Source organism: Anolis sagrei, chromosome Y, assembly GCF_037176765.1.
Source record: "Anolis sagrei isolate rAnoSag1 chromosome Y, rAnoSag1.mat, whole genome shotgun sequence".
NCBI lineage: Eukaryota > Metazoa > Chordata > Lepidosauria > Squamata > Dactyloidae > Anolis > Anolis sagrei.
Genome location: NC_090035.1, coordinates 48203630 through 48224134, shown reverse-complemented (window position 1 = coordinate 48224134; position 20505 = coordinate 48203630). Strand labels below are relative to the sequence as shown.

General features: G+C 40.7%; 1 long non-coding RNA gene across 1 annotated transcript in view; it reads left to right on the top strand.

Annotated features, from left to right (window-relative positions):
• The window catches only part of LOC137095420 (uncharacterized), a 50437-nt gene extending 31613 nt beyond the window's left edge, over nucleotides 1-18824 (top strand). Inside the window, exon 2 of the long non-coding RNA XR_010908840.1 lies at nucleotides 17259-18824. This is a non-coding gene — a long non-coding RNA (uncharacterized lncRNA). The remainder of the gene's footprint in view (nucleotides 1-17258) is intronic.
• The last annotated feature ends 1681 nt before the right edge of the window (nucleotides 18825-20505 follow it).

The window sequence follows — 20505 nt, the reverse complement described above, 5'->3', positions numbered from 1 at the left end:
GTGGGTCATGGGGGCTCTGTGTGCCAAATTTGGTCTTTATCAGTCATTGGATGAGGGTTGCAGTGATTTCAGTAAGTGAGTGAAGGTACTGCAAGTCCCATCATCCATCTCCAAATTTTTCCAAACGACACCAGGACATAAAGTGGGTCATGAGAGGTCTATGTGCCAAGTTTGGTCTTGATCAGTCATTGGATGAGGTTTGCAGAGATCTCAGAATGTGAGTGAAGGTACTGAAAGTCCCATCATCCATAGTCAACCCTCCTCCAAAACTGCAGCAATATGTAGAGTAGGTCATGGGGGCTCTGTGTGCCAAGTTTGGTCTTGATTGGTCATTAGATGAGGGTTGCAGCAGTTTTGGGGAGTGGAGTGGGGGTACTTGAAATCCCATCATCCATGGTCTGTCCTCCTCGAAAGTACACCAGGATGTAGAGTGGGTCATGGGGATTCTGTGTGCTCAGTCATTGGCGAGGGTCTCAGTGGTCTCAGGAAGTGAGTGAAGTTACTGCAAGTCCCATCATCCATTGTCAAATTCTTCCAATCCACACCAGGATGTAGAGTGGGTCATGTGGGCTCTCTGTGTAAATTGTGTTCCTGATCCATCATTGTTGGCAGTTGTAATGGACTTAGGAAGGGAGTGTAGGTATTGCGAGTTCCATTATCCATGGTGCATCCTCCTCCAAACTGCACCAGGATGTAGAGTGTGTCATGGAGACTCAGTATGCCAAGTTTGGTCTTTATCGGTAATTGGATAAGGGTTGCAGTGGTCTCAAGAATTGAGCAAAGGTACTGCAAGTCCCATAATCCATGGTCCATCCCCGGCCAAACCACACCAGGCGTAAAGTGGGTCATGAGAGGTCTATGTGCCAAGTTTGGTCCTGGTCAGTCATTGGATGAGGTTAACAGCGGTCTCAGAATGTGAGTGACGGTACTCCAAGTCCCATCATCCATGGTTCATACTCCTCCAAACTGCATTAGGATGTCAAGTGGGTCCTGCAGGCTCTGTGTGCCAAGTCTGGTCTGTATTGGTAATTGTCTGACACAGCCCCTGGCCTTTTCCTTTCCTCTCTTATTCATCTCGGAATCTTGGAATTGAGGCTGGCCAATCAGAGACCATATGCAAATTTCCTTCTCATGTCCCCGTTTCTGTCATGAACTCTTTTCTCCACCAGGGGCTCCTATTGAAGCTGGCCAATCAGAGACCATATGCAAATAGCACCACTGCGGCAGCCAATCTGAATGTTGGAACTTTCAGGCTGGCCAATCAAAACGCTGGCACATACTCCTCCCGTCGCACCGCCACACTTTTGTCTGCCGCATACAAACTTTCACCTTTATTATATACTAGCTTGGGGACCCGGCACTGTCCGGGTTATTTGAGAAAGGAATTGTGTATCAAGGTTGGTCTTTATCAGTTATTTATATGGCTCGCAGTGGTTTCAGGAATTTAGTGAACATACTGTGACTCCCATCATCTGTGGTCCATCCACTTCCAAACTGCTCCAGGATGGAAAGTGGGTAATGGGGGCTCTGTGTGCCAAGTTTGGTCTTGATTGCTCATTAGATGAGTGTTGCAGAAGTCTTGGGAAGTGACTGGAGCTACCTGAAGTCCCATCATCCATACTCTGTTCTCCCCCAAACCTCACCAGAATATTGAGTTGGCCATGGGGACTCTCTTTGCTAAATTTGGTCTTTATTGGTATTTGGATAAGTGCCGCTGTGGTTTCAGGAAGTGTGTGAAGGTAGGGCAAGTCCCATCATCCATGCTCCATCCTCCTCCAAACTGCAGTAAGATGTAGAGTGGGTCATGGGGGCTCTGTGTGCCAAGTTTGCTCTGTATTGATAATATTCTGACACAGCCTAAGGCTTTTTTCTTTCCTCTCTTGTCACCTCAGAATCTTGAAACTGGCCAATCAGAGACCATATGCAAATTTCCTTCTCATGTCCCTGCTTCTCTCATTAACCCTCTTCACCACCAGGGGTTCCTGTTGAGGTTGGCCAATCAGAGACCATATGCAAATAGCACCACAGTGGCAGCCAATCAGAAAGGCGGCACATACACTTTGTCCACATATCCACAAACATTCTCTTTTATTATATACTACCTTGGGGACCCAGCGCTGCGGGTAATGGAGGTTCTGTATGCCAAGTTTGGTCTTTATTGGTCATTGGATGATGGTTGCATTTTTTTCGGGAAGTACTTGAAGTCCCATCATCCACTTCCTTCAAACAGCAGCAGGATATAGAGTGGGTCATAGGGTCTTTATCAGTTTGGTCTTTATCAGTCATTGGATGAGGGTCACAATGGTTTCAGTAAGAGAGTGAATATACTGCAAGTCCCATCACCCATGATCCACCCTCCTCCAAACTGAAACAGGATGTAAATAGGATCATGGGGGCTCTGCGTGCCAAGTTTCATCTTGTTCAGTCATTGGTTCAGGGTCGCAGTGGTTTCTGTAAGTGAATAAAGGTACTGCAAGTCCCATCATTCATGGTCAACCCTCCTCGAAACTACAGCAGGATGTAGAGTGGGTCATGGGGGCTCTGTGTGCTAAATTTGGTCTTGATCAGTCATTGAATTAAGGTTGCAGTGGTTTCAGTAAGTGAGTGAAGATATTGCAAGTCCCATCATCCATGATCCACCCTCCTCCAAACTGAAACACGATGTAGATAGGGTCATGGGGGCTCTATGTGCCAAGTTTGGTCTTGATCAGTCATTAGTTCTGGGTCGCAGTGGTTTCAGTAAGTGAGTGAAGGTACTGCAAGTCCCATCTTCCATGGTCAACCCTCCTCCAGACTACATCAGGATGTAGAGTGGGTCATGGGGGCTCTGTGTGCCAATTTGATACAGATTGGTCATAGGTTGAGTGTCGCAGTGGTTTCAGTAAGTGTGTAAAGTCCCATCATCCATGGTCCATCCCCCTTAGAACTGCCTCAGGAATGGACCATGAGTACTCTGTGTGCTAAGTTTGGGCCCGGTCTGTGATTTGTACGGACTACAATGTTCTGTGGGAAGTGAATCGGGTGAAGGGACTGCAAATACCATCTTTAGTGGCCGATCCTGCCCTGAACTGCACCGGGTTTTAAAGTGGGCCATTGGATTTCAACTCCAACCATTCCTGACAGCTTCAGGCCCCTTTCCTGTTCCCTTTGCTGCCTCGGAATGTTCAGGGTGGCCAATCAGAGACCATATACAAATCGTACCACAGTGGTAGCCAATCGGAATCTTGGAACTTTCAGGCTGGCCAATCAGAGACCATATGCAAATAGCACCACAGTGGCAGCCAATTGGAAAGCTGGCACATACCCCTCCGGTCGCACCGCCACACTTCTGCCACATACAAACCCTGGCCTTTCCTTTCCTCCCTTTGTCATCTCGGAATCTTGGAATTGAGGCTGGCCAATCAGAGACCATATGCAAATTTCCTTCTCATGTCCCCGTTTCTGTCATGAACTCTTTTCTCCACCAGGGGCTCCTATTGAAGCTGGCCCATCAGAGACCATATGCAAATAGCACCACAGCGGCAACCAATCAGAACGCTGGTACATACTCCTCCCGGCACACCGCCACACTTTTGTCCTTCACATACAAACTTTGACTTTTATTATATGTATAGATATAGATTAGACCTGCCAATGCGCCGAATTCTTCAATTTTGTTTAACCATGGTTTGAAGTTTTCTACTGGATCTTCAATTATACATATTATATCGTTCGCGAATGCTCTTAACTTGTACGAATATTTCCTTATTCTAGCTCCTTTGAGTCTGTTATCGTTTCTTATATTATTTAAGAGTATCTCCAGGGACATTATAAAGAGCAGTGGCAATAGTGGGCACCCTTGTCTTGTACCTTTTAATATTTGTATGTTATTTGTGGTGCTCCCATTTACACTTATTTTTGCTTCTTGTGTGTTATAGATTGATTCTATTGAATTAATAAAGTGGTACCCCATGTCTAGTTCTTTCACTAGGGCTAAGAAGAACTCCCAGTTGATTCGGTCAAAAGCCTTTTCTGCATCCAACGAGAGCAGTGCACATTCCTTGTCTATATTTTTTTCATAATATTCTATGATGTTCACTACTGTCCTAATATTGTCTTTGATTTGGCGGTGAGGAAGAAAACCTGCTTGCTCTTCTTGGATCCATTCTTTGAGAAATTCTTTTAACCTTTCGGCAATTATACTTGCGTATATTTTATAATACACATTGAGCAGTGATATCGGACAGTAATTCTTTACGTCTGTTTTGTTTGTCCCTTCTTTCTGTATCATTGTTATTTTTGCTTCTTTCCACGAGTTTGGGATTTCTTTTGTTTTTAGAGCCTGGTTCATTAATCTTTTCAGTTTAGGTAGTAATTCTATTTCATATGTTTTGTAATACATAGCCGTAAATCTGTCTGGCCCCGGTGTTTTTGAGACATCTAGCTTCTTTATCGCGTTTTGTATTTCCTGGTTCGTTATTTCTTTAAGTTTACTCTATGTTTTTCCGAGATCTTTTCTCACTTTTGTTCTCCTAGATAGCTAGTGATGTCATCCATCCGGGGTTCCCCTCTTGAATATAGCTTGCTATAATAATCATTAAATTGATTTATTATGTCTTTGTCTTTTGTGTATTCTTTTTCCTCCATGATGATCTTTGTAATAAATTGCTTTTCTTTCTTTTTCCTGATCTTCCTTGCCAGCCATGCTCCAATTTTGTTCGCGTTGTAGAAGTGTGATTGTTTCGCAAATTTTAGGTTTTTTTGCCATTATTTCTGTTTCCAGCTCTATTCTCATTTTTTGTAGACATTCTATTTCAAATGTTAATTTAGCATTTCTGGGGTTTTGTTTCAGTTTACTTTCTACCTCGTCCAATTGTGTTGTTATACTTTTCATCTGTTCATATCTCTTCTTGTTTCTTATCGCCATCTGTTGTATACACATTCCTCTCATCTCTGCCTTTCCCGCATTCCAGACTGTCTGCATGTCTATGTCTTCTGTTTCGTTTGTTTGAAAGTAGTTGATTAGATGTATTCTAATAATTTGTTGTATTTCTTGATCTTTCAATAAGTTATCATTCAATCACCAGGTACTTTGCCTTCTTTTTTGGTTGTATATTATCTCTATCAGACTATGATCTGAGTCCCTCCTTGTTAGTATTTCTATTCGGTCTATTTTAGACGATAGTGAGTATGAGTTCCATACCATGTCTATTCTAGACCAGCTTCTATGTCTTCCCAAAAAGAATGTGTAGTCGTGCTCTCCTGGGTGATGATTTCTCCATGCGTCTAATAGGTTTAATTCTTCTAGCAGCTTTATCATTGTCTGGGGTAATAAGTTTGTATTTATTGTTTTCTGTCTTTTGTCCTCTGATATTCTGTCATCTTTGCTGTTTATTATTCCATTATAGTCGCCCATTATTATTAGATATTCATATTCTTCTTCTTGGATTAAGCTTCTGAGTTTCTGTATAAATTTTGATTTGGGTCCGTTTGGTGCGTAAATATTGCACACTAGGGATTTTTGATTATCCATTGTTAGTGTTACTCCTATGATTCTCCCTTCGTCATCTTTGAATGCTTGATGTGGGTCTAAATCTGGATTTACGTATATGACTACACCTCTTTTTTTTCTTGTGCTATTGAGAAGAATTCTTTGCCTATTTTTTTTTTTATTATATGTGCAATGTGGATTTCTTGCAATGCTATCAGGTCGTATTTTCCTTGTTTAATCCTATTAAATACTCTTCTACTTTGGTTCGGCAAGTTCAGCCCATTGATGTTTTGATTGTAGCACTTAATTGTTCTTTCCATATTCATCCTGTTTTTCCACAATCTTCTCCAGTATTGATATTGATGATGACATACTTGGGGTTTCCCCTACTTTTTCTGGAGATTCTGTCCGACGCTTTCTCCTCTGATGTTATCCAAACCTTTTCGTTTTTATAAGTTGCCATTAAGCCCTCACCTTTTCCCCACCTAAATCTGATGTGTTGTCTTTTGAGTTCATCAGCTAGTTCCTTGTACTTTCTCCTTTTCTGTAGTGTCAACTGTGTATATTCTTTCAAAATGATGATCTTTTTGTCTTTGTGGTATGGTGGGGTTTTAGCACTTTTCTTAAGAATTTCATCCCGAATGTGTTTCCTGACGAATTACACTATTACATCTCTTTCCACTTTATGCTTCTTTGCGTAGCTCGTCGTTATCCGGTATGATCTGTCAATATTGGTTTCAGCGTCTTCTTCTGGTATTTCCAATAGTTCTGCTGTTATTGATACCACTATTTGCATCCATTCTTCTTGGATGTTTCAAAACCTTAAATATTACAGTTCTTTTTGTTCAGCTTGATTTTGTCTTGCTTCCATCTTTTCTTCTCTTAATTCTATTTCTTCTAGTTTGTCCTTTATTTTTTCTTGCATCTTTTCCAATTCGGCCATGTCTGTCTGGTTTTTCCTCATTTCTTGTCTCATTGCATCCATTCCTTTCTTCATCTCTCCCAGTTCATTAGTGATCTCCTTCCTCATTTTCGCCATCTCTTCCGTTAAATCATTCTTCAGTCTCATTCTTTGGTCTTCAGCTATTTTTTGATAGGCATCTTGTTTCTCTTGGTATGCTTCCTGTTATTCTAATATTTTCTGTATTTCCTTCAAAATTTCTTTCCTGTTGGATTTCCAGAAACTGAGCCTCTTCTTTGCTCTGTTTGTTCTATTTTTTCTGTTTTTTTCCCAATTTTTTCTGTTTTAGTCTTAGGTGTCGCCATGTTTAGCCAATTCTTCAGTGTTCTGGTGATTTTGATTTTTTCTGACGTTTTGGAGGTTTTATTATTATTATTATTATTATTATTGTCTATTGTTGTCTGGGTTGATTATGCTTAGTTATCCTTGCTTCCGTATCAATTTCAGATTCTTTTTCAATTATTTCATTCCCTCGAATAATCTTTCAATCAATGCCTGAATTCCTTAGGTTCCTTAAATTCCTTAAATTCCTCCAATTCAATCAATTCCTTAACTTCAATCAAAAGTTCAATTCATCAGTTCCTTAAATTGGTTCTCTTCTATCTCTCACTCTTTGGCTTTGTCTGATTATTATTATTATTATTATTATTTGTTTATTTTATTTATTTATTTTTATTATTATTATTTCTTACCCTTTGCCGTTTTTGCGCTCGCTTCCTACCTCTCTAGGCTTGTTTACTCGATTCCTTTCTTCTCCTCCTTTTCCTGCCATCACTTCCGCCTTCTCCCCTTCTGGAGCTCCACGTGGTTCTGGCTTTCCTTTTCTGGGAGGGAGCACGCCTCGTGGATACTCCACTTCCGCCTTCTCCCTCCCCAGGATGCCCCACGGGTGTTTTGCTCCTCCTTCCTTGTCCTTTGCTCCTCCTTTCTTGTGCTTCTTAGCTTTGCTGTTTTGCTGCTTCCGTGTGGGGAGCGTGTGGGGAGCACACCTCGTGACTCCGCTTCTTTATCTCAGTATTATCGGGAGGAGGCTGCCAAGAGGTGGTTGCGGCGTTTTCAAGGCCGCAATGGCGGGTAAAATTCTCTTCTCGTGCTTAAGACTTAATACTTTCTATATTTTCAAGTCTTTAAGCCTTTGAGCCTTTTGCTTTTCGTCTCTCTTCTTTCCAAACTTTTCAATCCACTCCTCTGTCTGTCTTTATTTTATTTTATTATTGTTTTGATTTATGGTCTATTTCTTGTTTATTATTGGTTTTCCTCGTCTGTCCTTGCCTGTCTCGTTTGTCTTTCTTCTTCTTCACCTTTCATTTCCTTTTCTCTCCCTTCTTTTGTTTGTCCTTAATACTTATTTCTCTTATTTGTTCGATGTGTTGCTCTTCCAGTCTGGCTAATCGCTGCTCTCCCTCTCACTCTCTATACTTTACTTTGCTTTGCTCTATTTCGTTTTTCTCCGCTTCTAGTTGGCCCCTATACCTTCCTTATGTTGCGTTGCAGGGGTTTTGAGCAACTCACCTTGTAGTTTGTTCTCTGATGTCCTTAAAAGCAGTGGCGTTCAGTCGGCTGTAATTCCCAGATCCAGGTCCCTGGATGGGATACCCCTAATGCCAGCTGCTGCCCTCTCCCGTCTGGTTCTACCAGCTGGTCCCCTTGAGGGGGACCTGCACTTAAGACCGTTGGATGGGATAACGGGGGCTTCGCGTTGCTCCAGTGCTGGATCCGGCCCGAGGTTAAAGGCTAATTTGCCTCCGCTGGCTAAAAATCGAGGTTGACCCAGAGGAGCTCCTCTGAGATCCAGCCAGCCGCCATGATGCCAACCCGGAAGTCTGAAGAAATTTGGTCTGAAATTAATACGTTTGGATCACGTATTACGCAAAGGATCATTCCTGGACACTTCACGTAATGCAATCCTTGTGAATTATTTGGATTTCTGGAACTCCCGGTGGCACAATGGGTTAAACCCTTCTGTTGGAATACATGATGGAAGTTGGCCATAGAATTGCACCAGAAACCTGAAGAAAACACTTCTCAACACTTCTCAGTGTCTTTCTGTGCAATTCTATGGCATCCAACTCCTTTCATGCTGTGTTCAACTAGCTCTCATAATAAGCGGAATGATTGTAAAATGGGAGAAAAGCACAATTCTTCCTCGAGGGCACCAAAACCAAATGCGTTGGTATAAGAGGGAGGAGACTTCGTGGTTATTGTTGAACATAATTTGAATTTAAGCCAGCAAAGAATGCTATTTTAACCTGCCTTCACAGAAGCATAGTTTACAAATTGAAGGAAGGAATTAGTTCTACTATGTTCTGTGCACAATTGGGCCTCACCTGGAGTGTGGTTTATTTGTGAAACACTTTGAACTCCCTATGGGGAGAAAAGTGGGATAGAAATAATAATAATAATAATAATAATAATAATAATAATAAGTAGTAGTAGTAGTAGTAGTAGTAGTAGTAGTAGTAGTATGAAGTATGGAGTTCAGCCTAGACAAATGTGCCACAGTGGCATTAAAGAAAGGGAAATTTACTCACAGCAAAAGATGCCAAATTGACAAACCATAAAATGCAATCAGCCTAAAGCCTATAGATATCCAGGCATACAACCATTGGACAATATCAAGCATGGGCATGTGAAAAATGTGGTCAGCAAAGAATGTCAAAAGAGTCAGACAGGTTTTGAAGAGCAAATTAAATAGTGGGGATACGATCAAGGCTATCATCACTTGGTCCATCCCCATCATTAGATACACTGCTGGAATTGTGAACTGGACACAAGCAGAGCTGGATGATCTGGACAGAAAAACAAGAAAACTGGCAAAAAAAGGCTCTCCCTGGACAGTTCCTGGGAAAAACTGAGAGAAAAATTGACAAAAGAAAGACATGGATGTTGCTCACAAATGGAAGTTTGGAAAAGGAGACAGAGGGTCAAATTCTTGCAGCCCAAGAACAAGCAATTAGAATAAATGCCATCAAAGCCAGAATTGAAATGTCGACAACAGATGACCAAATACAATTGATGGCAGTGGCATCAGAGCCCCTGATTTATTATTTCGTATCAAAAGAATTGCATAAATTAGTATAAAACTGATAAAAAATAGAAGGGCATATGTGGTTAAATATCTTTTGAACAAAAATGGGCAACAGCAGTGGCATTGTCTGCAGCCTCCAACACTTCTTCCTCTGTTTTTCTTAGGTGATCCTTCATTGTCCAAGTACGATTGTCTTCCAAGATCGGTGTACTGGTGGTGGGTCCGTAGGTGACTGTGGAGCTCTATTCTTGACTTGCATGTTCTCCAGCCCACGCCAGAGCTCCCTGTTGGCCATCACCACCCCCAGCTCCTTCAAGGTCAATCCAGTAACTTCAAGGATGCCATCCATCCATCTTGCCCTTGGTTGGCCCATCTTCCTTTTTCCTTCCATTTTCCCCAGCATAATTGTCTTCTCTCAACTTTCCTTTCTTCTCATGATGTGGCCAAAGTACTTCATCTTTGCCTCTACTATCCTTCCCTCCAATGAGCAGTCGGACTTTTTTCTTGAAGTATGGACTAGTTGGATCTTCTTGTAGTCTAAGGCACTCTCAGAACTTTCCTCCAACACCACAGTTCAAAAGGATCTATCTTCCTTCGCTCAGCCTTCCCTATGATCCAGCTCTCACATCCGTAGGTGACTACGGGGAATACCATTACTTTAACTATGCGGATCTTCGTTGCCAGTGTGATGTCTCTATTCTTCACTATTTTATCGAGATGTGACATTGCTCTTCTCCCAAGAATAAGCGTCTCTTGATTTCCTGGCCGCAGTCTGCGTCTGCAGTAATCTTTGCACCTAGAAATACAAAGTCTGTCACTGCCTCCATGTTTTCTCCCTTTATTTCCCAGTTGTCAATCATTCTTGTTGCCATAATCTTGTTTTTTTTTGTTTATTATGATCCACACAGTCAAAGGCTTTAGAATAGTCAACAATAATCCAGCAGATATTGGCAATTTCGTTCTTCTGCCTTTTCTAAACCCAGCTTGTACATCTAGCAACTCTCGCTCCATGTATTGTGAAGTCTTCCTTGCAGGATCTTGAGCATTACCTTACTGGCATGGGAAATAAGTGCCACTGTATGAAAGTTTCAGCATTCTTTAGCATTTCCCCTTTTTGGAATGGAGATATAAGTTGATTTTTTTTCCAGTCTGATGGCCATTCTTGTGTTCTCCATATTTGCAGGCATATGGCATGCATCACCTTGACAGCATCATCTTTCAAGATTTTAAACAGTTCAGCTGGGATCCTGTCCTCTCCTGCTTTTAGGTAGTGCCATTTTGCCAGGTTGTCTTTTGATCTGCACATTCCCTTTCTAAGTCTGTTCAGGAAGACCCTCGCCGGGGGGGGGGGGGCAGGCATCCATTTGGGATTTCCTGGTATAGCTGCCCAGAGGGATACCCTTGCTAGTGCTGGGAGGACACCAATAAGTAGTTCTCATAAATCTTTTCCTCGATTTGAGTCTATTGGGAGGAGGCTGGTAGAGGATGATTTTCACAGTGTTCAACCTTATTTTTCTCACATTTAGCAGCAACTTCCCATTGCATATCGGGGGGGGGGGGGGGGCAGTGCCAGCTAGCTTGTAGAGTTTAACAGGTGTAGGTTTAAGACATATTGTGATTATTCTGCATGTTTTGTTCAATGTTAAGTTCACCTGTTTTGCATGGGGAGACTTATGCCAATCAGGGCAAGCATACTCGGCAGTTGAGTAAAGATTGAAGAAGGTGATGACAAGTGGGAACAGCCCAATCAATGGGATAGAATGTAAATATGTATGCTAACCGTGTTTTTGCCAGTATGCAAAAAGAAAAAGAGAAATAAGAGGCCTTGGAAAGCTTCAAGAAATGGTTTTTAGAAATATTTGTAAAGCTAGGAAACTGCTTGGAAGAGAAAACCTGCATGGGAGGGATGCTTGTGCTTTTTGGGTGGATTATATAGCATATAATTAACAATCACGTGGAAACAAGCTGATTGGACTTTTAGGCACCCATACAACTTGCCAGAAGATATGTGCAATTGTCGTTGAGGGCATCCCAGGCCCCTGCCTTCAAGCTGGTGTGACCAGCAGCAGGGAGCTCCACAGTTTCTGGATGCAAAGATTGGGCCAGACTGATGAAATGTGCCCCAACAACAAGCTCATCCAGGGAGCCTACATGCATGGCTGTAGGCTCTCTCCTTTCACTTCCCTACCAAGTCCCAACTTTGTAACAAATCCCCAAATAAAGATTAATGAAATCACAACTTCTAATTCTCTAGCTTGATACTTTATGTCTTTCCTTGTCTGAAACTATCCCAATGCATGAAACTAACCTTTTCCAGGCTGCGGGAGACTGCAGGCCTGTCTGGAATGCCTTCCCGGTGTTCCGGGGAAGCCAAATCTGCACTCCCCCAAACCGCAGATACTGAAACGCCCCTTTGGAGCCCCAGTATCCGCGAAATGGCGGATCACCTCCATTTTGGTGGCATATTGTTCCTAGCTTAATTCTAACACTATGTGCTATCTCGCCTTCTGCATTTCGGGTGTCTACGCCCGGGGAATAACCATTTAAGTTTTAAGAATATATTTTACAAGAAATAGCTGATTGTCAAAAAGCTGGCTCCGCTGTTGCTACGCTGCTGCTTCTCACCGTTCCATTGCCCTGCCAGGCCCCTGCCCTGAAGACTTGGTGCGGCTACCCCATGAGGCTTTCGGGGAAGGGCCTGGCCTTGAGGCCCCAGTCCTTGGAGGGAGTTATAGTTTCCCAAGGACCAAAGGCAAACTTGATCTTGGGAGCTGCGGGGATCCATTCCTTGGCTCAGTGGAAATCATCAAGCTCCCTTTGTGACTGATGGATTCTCTTCAAGACCTTTTTGGCTCCCATGAACTCATTTTCACATCTGAATTTCCCCAGTATGAACTATGGATACATGTTTTAATCAAGTTATTATTTTAATCAATTTCTCTGGGGGGGCAGGGGGTGGGAAGGGATGCTTGATATGAATTTCTTTGTATTTCTATGATTTCCCCATGTAGTTTTCCTCATTTTTTGCCCTGGCACCCAACCCATCGCCCCTTTCTCTCCCCCTTGGGGGAAACTCATCAAGGAAGTGGCCAGCTGTTGAAAAGAACAATTAGCAAACATAAAGGACTCTTATCATGATAACTCGTGCATGGAAACATAGAATTGGAAACCCCAAATTGAACCTTGGAGTTGGCCCATTCAATGAAAAGGTTTCGCTTGGCACCTTTGATCACATCACCCTGGGGGGGGGGCAGGACACCCTTTCAAAACTTGCTATGATAAACATTCACCCCAGTGCCTCCATTGTGTCCTATCTGATGGCGACAGGAAGACCTGGATAAAGTAATCAATGTCTATCACAAATCCATTCAAAGACAATGGGCTGGGCATCCATTGCAGACCCCAAGGCATGAAATCCATTAATCCATTCACCAGCCCATTGTTTCTTCCTTGCCCCGCCTCCCTTCTCCTGATTTGCCAGAGCGCTGAGGCGGTAGGAGTTTTCCTATTGGCTCCTGCGCAGCGGAGGAGCTCCATGATTGGCCCTGGCACAGGGTGGGTGACCAAGCCTCCTCCCAGCTGTTATCCCGTCAGCCAATCACCTGCGAGCCGGGTGGAGGGTGGAGGGCGTAAACTTGTAAACCCTATAAAAATGCCTCTGATCTCTGTACTGGTATGCTTTGTAGGTGAATGATTGCTACATTGCATCCTTTTCAGCTGAATTGCTAATAATAACCTTGGTGCCGTTTCTTCAACTTTGGTGAGGATTATTTTGAATTATTTTAAACTCAATAAAATTGCTGAAATCAGGCTTCTCTAGCTCGCCAAAGTAGCAATCCCTCTTTGGCGAGGTCTCAGGGTCCCTCCTTCCGGGGACGACCCTCCTAAAGTTCCTATCGGCTTCACTTTTAGAGAAATGAAAGTTAAGTGAACTAGAAACTTACTATCATGCATGAGCACACTGCACACCCAATCAGCTAGTAAGGAAGAACCCACCTGACTTATGATGTAGAAAAATAAAAAACTTACTTGGACAAAAGGCATAAACCCCCATTGATTGTATGTTCTGGGTGGGCAATCTCACTTTTGACCCGTGATCCTGCACCTCTTGGATCATGTATCATCATGAATCCCCTACAACAGTGGTTCACAGCCTTTTTTTTTTTTTTGACCAGGGACCACTTTGACTAGGGACCAATCTCCAACATTAATACCAAAAGGGGTATGAATCTTTTTGGTCAACTTTAGATTTGGCTTGGTTATTTAAGGTGCTGATTCAGAAAATTGCATTGGATTGACTGCATCAGCTCTAGTTTCTGATACAGAACATATGCCATCCAGTAGTCGCCATCTGCTTGGCCACAGAAAACCATATTTAATAAGCCTCGGCACTATCAGAGGATTCCGCGAGACCAGTTGCTCTTGTTGCAATGGTGAGACCACAGACCATATTTTAATTCTTGCGGACCACTCGTGAACCATGGACCACAGGTTGGGAACCATTTCCCTACAATTCTATTCCAGAAACTTCATTTTTTTCTGGCTAAGGTAAGTACTATTATTTTCTTCACCCTAAGTAGACACTTTGTTTATAATTTTATTTATTTATTTAGAACTTTTGTATCCCTTTCTTCTCTACTTCCATGGAGGGACTCAGAACGGCTAACAGCAAAATTAAATGCTATAAAATAAATAATGTCACAAAACAACATACAATAAATAAGTTCTAAAATACATATAAAAACAATTCATCACATTAAAAACAACATCCAACTCAGTCCAAAACGCTGTGGCCAAATAACTCTTAGTCTATATCAAATCATCCGACAATCTGCAAATGCCTGCCTCCAAAGCCAGGATTTTAGCTGCTTCCTGAATGACAGGAGAGAGGGGGCAGACCTAATCTCACCGGGGAGAGAGTTCCATAGCTGAGAGCCACCACAGAGAAGACCCTGTCTTTCATCCCCACCAAATGCACTTGTGAAGATGGTGGGACCGAGAGCAGGGCCTCTCCTGAAGATTTTAAAGTCCTTGATGGTTTATAGGGAAGATACGTTCGGACAGGTAAACCGGGCCCAAGCCGTGTAGGGTTTTGTAGGTTTTTCTTTGCCATTTTTAACCTTTCAATGTGCAAAAGTTTTGGCAGTTTAAATAAACCTTTCCCATGCTTTTTATGATAGAAACAATTAAGAAATGACATTTAGAACCCATGGACAAAAATCGTGTAATATGATTCTGTGGCTCTGAGCTATGTCTCTAACCACCAGCGACTTCTTGTTATGAGGAAATAACATTCTTTCCTCAGCATACAGTGCCCCTTGTTGCTGGCTTCCTATTAAAGTTATGCTGCCTTCACAAAGGTATGTTGGAAGGCACTGCTTAGTCGAAGTTGTTCTGAATCCCTTCTCTACCATCTCAATTTGCCCTCGGATATGAACTGTAGTTCTCACAGTAGCTGGGACTCGGAGTGGATTTTTTTTTTTTTTTTGCCAGCAGGAGTGCATTGAGAGAGATCTCTGTCATATTACAAAGTATTTGGGCTTGGACTGATTGGAAGTTACAGATAAGATTTAGAAAATACCTTCCCAATAAAGACAGAGATAGTTAGAAAATGCTTTTTTGTAACAGTGAACAACACAACTCCCTGTCTTTTTGAATTCTCCATTGGAATCTCCATGGGTGACATAATTATGAATGCCAGAACATTGTACCATTTATTAAGAATATAAAGCAAAACTAATGAGAATTATCTAAACTGGATGGGAGAGGAGTGTGCAGGTACAACTGTACCAGGAGCTCCAATTTTGTTTGCTTTGCATTGAATGTTTGTTGTAGTCCTACGTTTCAGGGACTCTGCAGATAGGTGGCTTCTTTTGGCTGCAATCATAGGGCAAGCCACCTGTCAATTATAGTTAGGTTCCCTGGTCCCGCTCCCTTTTGGGGTTTTTGGAGGGAATAGGAGCCATTTTGGGTCAGTCCACACAGAGAAGCCTTTCATGCAAGAGCTCCTGTAGAAAGCTTCGTCTTCTATGGCTTGGCCGGGGAAATATACAGCCCACAGCTTGGCTGGGGTTATACAACTCTACAGTTCCTTTACTGAAGTCAGACATCATGGAAACCTGAATTCTTTTTCCGCTGGAAGCCTACAAAGCTCTGTTTGGTAAGGGTCAATCTCAGAAGCCAGAAGCCAGAAGCCAGAAAATGAAACAATAGCACCTCCCCATGGCTGGAATTGAACACAGTCTTCAGATGCCGGAGATGAAAAATAGGGAAGCCTTTACCTCGGTCTATTTATTGTCTGTATTTGTTGTTAATTGTATAATGGCATTGAATGTTTCCCATATATGTTTTCTGTAATGTGTTCTGAGCCCTCCAGGGGAGATAAAGCAGAATATAAATAAAGATTTTTATTATTATTATTATCATTATCATAATTATTATTATCATTGTTATGCAAATTTATAGTGCATAATAATAATCATCCGGGTGTCCCCTGGGCAACGTCCTTGCAGATGGCCAATTCTCTCACACCAGAAGTGACTTGCAGTTTCTCAGGTTGCTCCTGACATGACAAAATAATAATAATAATAATAATAATAATAATAATAATAATAATGGTAAAACTTTATTTACATCCTGCCCTATCTCCTCAAGGGGACTTAGGATGGTTTGCAGCAGATATCAGCAAACATTCAGTGCTGTGAGAAGCTGAACAAAGACAAAAATAACCAACTTCCCAAATCCCAAAAACGAATCCACATCTACATCAAAAATAGTAACACATTATACTGAAATATTACTACTAATATTATATGTAATATATAATATACAATTACCATATTATTATATATTATTATATTGTACTATATTATTATATCACAATATATATATCATAATACACTACTAATACATAATTAGTATAAAGTATAAAGATAACTTTAAAAATTAATGGAGAACTCTACAATCCAGGCGGAACACTCAGAAGAGGGATATTCTGAAGGCATCCCAGCCTTGAGCATTCAATTAATATCTATATAACCCCAAGAATGTATTGGATCAGTGTTTACACTTGACAAAGGGAGAAAGCCATTCACATAGAATCCTTTTTTATTGCCCAGATAGAAATTCATATTAATATAGTGAATAGTATGTTTACAAATAAACTTTTAAAAACAAACATTTCTGCGTTGTTGTGGGAAGTGATCTCATATGCGGTCATTATCAACAAGTATTAATACATGTAAACCAAACATACATTTAATAACTTAGCTCCTACAAAAATGTGTCTCAAGTCGCACAAAGAAAAACTTGAATGGGTTAGTTGCACTGTGTATCGTAAGCACATGGACCAATCTGAAGCAATATTCCATTAAAGCAATAGTCCAAATCAATTGTTGCCTTTTCCCGTGTCATAAAAGAAACGGAGGCAACAGGACTGATTCATGCACCATTTCTCTTTGCATTATGTGCTCTTCCAAAAATACCTCAAATTGGTGGGGAGAGAAATGAGAGAGACCATTCCACCAAAATATTTCAACTGTATTGCATCGATGTATTCAGAGCAAGTGAGCATTGCCATTGGCTAAAATAGTAATTCATGATTTACAATGACCAGAAGATAGGTTATTTCTTTTCCTAGCTTTCTTTGTGGAGTTTGCCATTGTAAGTAGCAGCAGCAGCAGTGGGGGCTCATTTTCAATCATCTACAAGGGCTTGGCTTGGATTTCAGGACATTATTGGGTAGTCCAAAATATTTAGAGCAAATTCTATCATCTTTGTCTCCTGTCTTTAATCCCCAGTTTATGCAAGATGCCTAGAATCTCCATTCAAGCAAGATATATAGAAAAAGTTATTTGGAACATTAATAAAAGAAGACCATCGAACGGCTTTAAGAAAACTTCTCTGATGACTTCTCTGGTTCGTTCTCCGATGCCGTTAATGCAGCCAGGTAAAGAGTTCTAAGGGCCACACTTTACAATATTTTGAGCATGGGTTTAGAAAAAGTCGCCCTTTGTGGCAATATAGGTCTATCATAGCATTAACATTTCCTGTGCACTTAAACAACAAATGCAGCAAAATGAAAACAAGCTTTCAGATGTGGAAAGAAAGTTCGTGTACATGCAAGACAACCAAAGAAGGCACAATGTAATAATTAAAAACTTTCCAGAAGGGAATAAAAAAGATTTGAAAGCTGAAATTCTGAAGTGCCTGCAGAAAATCACACCAACATTGAATTGGACAGAATCGGATTTGGAACGAGTCCATCGTCTTCTGGCTGGAAGAAATAAAATAATACCCAGAAATATAATAATTCGAGTTCACAACTTTGCAAAGAAAGAAGATTTGACGAAAATACTAAAGAAGAACCCAGAATACTTAAAGATGGGTGAATCAAACTTGGAAATTTTTAATGACTATTGTTCTGAAACCAAGAATTGGAGATACTCAATGAAGCCAATTACGATCCAATTAATGAAGGCTCGAATTTTGTATACTTGGGGATATCCGATTTTTCTCAAATTCCAATGGAAAGGCAAGAGATATAGAATAGACTCGCTGGATCAAGGACACCAACTACTGTAGGAGCTTGGCATTGCAAGGAAACGAGAGAGATCAAAAGGAAAAGGAGAAGAATGGATCAGAGGGAGGAGAATTGGAGGGAATAATCGGTGCCATGGGAGGAATTGAGATGTAAGAAGAAATCAAACACTGCAATCAAAATTTATTTACTTAAAAATGAGCACATGGGGGGAGGGAGACTCTGGGCCACGGGATGACTTCACCCCCCCTCCCCAATTGGGAAGGCCAGGGGCCATGGTTGGGACTAGAAGTCCCGAAGAATGGAAGGGAAGGAAGAGGGGAACGAGGAGAGGGGGAAGCAGGGGGGAGGGGGGAGGGGAGGGGAGTGTAAGGGACAAGGGTTCACATTGGTTCAAGCCACAAAAAAGCTTTTAAAGGGAAATGGAAATGATGTTCCATAAACTAAGAATCTAAACACTTAATACGAGAGGTTTAGGGATGGTAATTAAAAGAAGGCGGATTGAAGCCCTACTGAAGAAGGATGCAGCGGACATTATCTTCCTACAGGAAATGCATCAGAATAAACCGGGCTCAAATGAACTAAAATCGAGTTGAATAAGGAATTATGAAAACTCCTTTGGGTCATCACAATCAAGAGGGGTATCTATAATAATGGCAAAGAAATGTAATTTTGTTATAAACAAGGTATTGAAAGATGAGGAGGGAAGATACATAAAAATGTATGGCAAAAAAAGGGAAGATAAATATGTATTAGTAAATGTATATGCACCAAATGTAAAACAGCAAGAATTTTATGAAAAAGTGTTAGAACAATTAGAGAATTATCACCAGCAAAATGTAATATTTGGAGGTAACTGTAATTGTTATATGGACCCAAAAAAGGATAAGACTATGTTAGCATCAAAAATTAGAAATATCGAAACAACGGATTTAAGTAGAGTAATGAATAAATGGCAACTAAAGGATGTGTGGAGATTGGTAAAAGGGAATGAAAATAGATATACATATTACTCAGCGGTGCATAAGGTGTATACAAGAATAGATTATATATTCATCTCTAAAAATATGTTAAGTAAAGTGTTAAATGCTGATACTGGAACAAACAAGATTTCGGATCATGCCCTGGTATCAATTGAGATTGTTTTGAAATGTGATTATGATAAAATGAGGAGGTGGAGGTTAAATACAAAAATATTGAAACATAAAGAGATAGTGGATAGAGTGCAAGCAGAATGGCAAGAAACTTGGGGCTTTAATGAAAAGGGGGTAACAAAAAGAGTGCTATGGGACACTATGAAAGCAGTGACTAGAGGTTTATGTATAAAAGAGACAATCTCAAAAAAAGGCAAGAAGAAAGGAAAAGGAACCTAGAAAAAGAAATTGAAGAGATTGAAAAAGCATACGTAATAAAGAGAGATACATGAATTTACGCAAGGTTGAGAGCAAAAAAAGAGGAATTGGATAAAATGGAAATAGCCGAAGTACAAGAAAATTTAATTTATTTAAGGAGGGAATACTTTGAGTTTAGTGACAGGAATTCAAAGATGTTAGCCAAATCCACACAAAAAAAGAAAATAGAAGGTATGATAAATACGATAAAAGATAAAACAGGTAAATTATGTAGAACTATGAAAGAAAAAATGAAGGTATTTGAAGAATTTTATAAAGAATTATACCAAACTAAAGCTAGCTCTATAGAAGCAATTAGGAAATATGTGGAGGAAAATTGGGAGAGTAAGTTGGAGGAGAAAGATAAAGAGCTACTGGAACAACCTATTAAGAAGACAGAAATAAAGGAAGTTATTAAGAATTTAAAAGTTGGGAAAGCTCCAGGCTTGGATGGCCTAGGGACAGAATATTATAAAAGCTTTAGAGAAGTTTTGACTCCAAAATTATTAGAATTGTATAATGGAATAATGAAGGGAGGTAAAATACCAGAATCATGGAGGAGATCATTAATAATATTAATACCAAAACCTGACAAAGACTTAACAGACTCGGGGTCATATAGGCCCATATCGTTAGTTAATCAGGATGCAAAGATCTTATCTGCGATTATAGCCAATAGAATGAGAAAATGCATGCATAAGTATATTTAAAAAATCAGTGTGGGTTTGTAAAAGGAAGACAAATGTCAAATTTGATAGGGAGAGTATTAAAATTTATTTGGCTAAAGAGGGGAAGAAAAAAGTCGGGATATTATCATTAGACATCTTCAAAGCGTTTGTGTGGAATGGGAGACATTAAGGGAAAATTTGAATAAATTTGGAATGGGAAATAGAATAAAAGGAATTTTAGAACAACATTACTCAAGGAACTCAGCAGTGGTAACTATAAACGATGGAGTGACAAATGAAATAAAAGTGACAAGAGGAACGAGACAAGGTTGCCCTTTGTCGCTGATTTTATTTGCTATGGTGATAGAATTGTTTGCCAATGTCATAAGGAACGATAAGAATCTAGAAGGGTTAGGAAAAAAGGAGAAACAGAAGGTGAGTTTATTTG